This window comes from Mercenaria mercenaria, chromosome 4, assembly GCF_021730395.1.
Source record: "Mercenaria mercenaria strain notata chromosome 4, MADL_Memer_1, whole genome shotgun sequence".
In the NCBI taxonomy this organism is placed as follows: domain Eukaryota; kingdom Metazoa; phylum Mollusca; class Bivalvia; order Venerida; family Veneridae; genus Mercenaria; species Mercenaria mercenaria.
In genome coordinates, this window is record NC_069364.1 from 48510589 (window position 1) to 48513464 (window position 2876).

The 2876-nt window shown below is 35.2% G+C and overlaps 1 non-coding gene across 1 annotated transcript; it reads left to right on the forward strand.

Moving 5' to 3' along the window:
- The first annotated feature begins 2535 nt into the window (after positions 1 to 2535).
- On the forward strand, positions 2536 to 2608 carry Trnaa-agc (transfer RNA alanine (anticodon AGC)). The gene has a single exon. It is a non-coding gene; the product is annotated as a tRNA-Ala (tRNA).
- The last annotated feature ends 268 nt before the right edge of the window (positions 2609 to 2876 follow it).

The window sequence follows — 2876 nt, forward strand, 5'->3', positions numbered from 1 at the left end:
TGTTGCCGTTTGCATGCCGGTAAAGCCGTGTCGCCAAAGTCTTGAAAAAATAATTTGCGCTGCTGTTTGCCCGTGCCGGTAAAGCCGTTTCGCTAAGGTCTTGAACAAACCATTTGTGTTGCAGTTTACCTGTGAAAGCGAAGCCGCTCAGGCAATATCGGAAATAATTGTTTTTTGCTGTTTTTCTGTTTGCCTGTTTTGTCTAAACTTTACCTAAGAAGCCAGAGTCTTGTCCACATGTCTCTTAATTGTTCTTTGCATTAGGTAAAAAAATCCTTTGTGAAGACTGTTGCTGTAATGTTTGTCTTATCGATGAAAGTATTTAAAAACCACGTTACTGGTACTGGTAGCAATCCTATACGCCATGCGCATCGACAAAAACAGAAAAGTTGCTTCGACGAAATCCCAGCATAATATGTTTTCTGTTCAAAAGTTGTAAAATTTCATTGTGAGTTATTTACGTACATTATAACACAAAATGTGCTTAATCCATGCAAATGATAAAATAGCATATCTGAACGAAATGACTTAAATGGGAAGTACGGGCTACTTGCTCTCAATTTTTTTTTGTTGGCTATTTTAGGGTTTCGTGTTACACAAACAAGCGTCAAATTAAATCTTATATAACATTATATTTGTATATTATTGAGTCACATTCCTTAATTCTGATTCATTTCCACGCGAGACACTAAAGAGATGCTGAGCGGATACTCAAATATTTGTTTACAGTCACTTGAACATTTTTATATTTTGTTCTGTTCTTGTTATTGTTGCTCTTTGGCGTCGTTTCCAAAGACTATTAACATAATCGGCATCCCTTGGCGATTACACCGATAACCGAGCTATACTGAAATTCGACGGAAAGGTCCGAGAAGTTTCGAATGAAAGCGGGCGTAAATAAAGATATAGGAGCATGTATGTAGCGTCTTCAGATGAGACCGTTGAAAGGGTCGGTGGGGTTAGGGTGTTACGGTGAAAGTATGGGAATCGGGACCACCAAAAAAATCTTAGGAGTTAGGACTGGTACCTAAACTGTAGCTAAAGTAAATCACTCTGGCCTTAACTAATAAGAAATATACCTGCTGAACACACTTTTAACACAAAGAAATTATATCACGTAGGACATTTCTTTGTGTTGAATGTATGTAATCACGACGAATTAGGTTGGTAATAGATATACGCGAGGCTGTGACATGTCTATACAGTACTTATGACTAAACGAATAATTTTAACCTTATTATACTGTATACCCACTGTCATTTAGGTAAGGCGAAAAATGACAGGCGATTGTTTTACTGTTTCACTGAACACTCAAGCTGGCATGAAATAATAAATATACTAGCAAAATAAGACAGGTATACATCCTTTATGGTTGGTCTTATAAATAAGGTCGTAAGTTCGAACCATTGGGTGGCCTCTCTGAGAATATTCGACTGTATGTATAGCTCAAAGACGACTGTAAACTGAAGTTATATATTAACACATTAAAAACGTTTTTCTTGTGGTTCGAAATCAAAACACTTTCTCAAAGAAACATGCTCTATTCTTACGGCAAAGAAATTAAACTGAAAATAAGAAATGAAAGAGTATTTAGAAAAAAAAATAACACATCGAAACTGACAGTGAACGATATATCAAAACTAAACAAAATACCAGCTCATCTAATCTCCTTCAACGCGGCGGGTATCCAAATTCGTACCAAATATTTACGTAATTGTTTACTTTCGCACCGAGGGGAGTCTTAGAGCAAGGCGCCTGTCGCCTGTCCGAACAGAGTTACGTCTCTTCTGTTAATTATAAAATTACGTAGTTCAGATATGTCAACGGGCTCAAGATTTAGATCAAGTACCATAAGAGGGATTTTACAACTAGTTAGAAGTGAAGAAGACAGTCAGTAACAAGCGCCGGTATCTCACATACTGTTAAAAAGCCAGGGAGCTTGAGTCAGTTGAAGTTCCGAATTCGATAACATTAGAGTGTTATAATTATAATGTTTTGTTGCATTTTTTTATTATTTTGCACTCTTAAAAAAAGCTTGTGGAAATGGTATTGAGATTGTGGCAATATACAATGTAATGCACTGTAGCCTATAGATTCTTATATCTATAAATATTTTAAAGCTGACATTTCATTATAGAAACTAGACCTTGATGTATCGAGTCAACACAACAGAGTAAATTTTCTATATATTTTACAGAGTACAGTAAGTATCACTACTTTCTACTACATATTTATTAATCTACAATCTCTTTTAACTGTTAAAAAACTATGACATTGAACATTCAAGACTCTTTATTTATTTGTTGATCTCGTCAATAGCGAAACTAAAGTCAGTGCAGTCTGTACTATGAATTTTGTAAAATATACTTATATACTTATTTATTTATTCAGAAAAAAAAACTGTAGATCATTAAATAATTGCGTTTAACATCCACACATGTTAACATTCCATACTTCGCAAGCACAGCACAGTACGTACGTGTGCTTTTATCAGTAAATTGACAAAATGACATAGTATTCCACATTATCATATAAGGGGAATTAGCTCAAGTGGTAGAGCGCTCGCTTAGCATGTGAGAGGTACCGGGATCGATACCCGGATTCTCCATAAGTTTTTTTTCCTACCTCATTGTTGTCAAAGTAAGTATAATGTACCTTGAATGAATAAATAATAATCATCTTTTGAGATTTATTGTCTTAATGTCCGGTCTAATTCAACCAATTCAGACTGATTCAAATGCTAGATCAGAAAACTGAAAGAAGTCATGTAGCGCTGCTCATACTCACCACGTTGATTATAAAACTTCATTTTCATTTTGTCCCGTTGAGAGTCAATAAGCACTCGTACAAATATCAATGATGATCTACTTATTCAA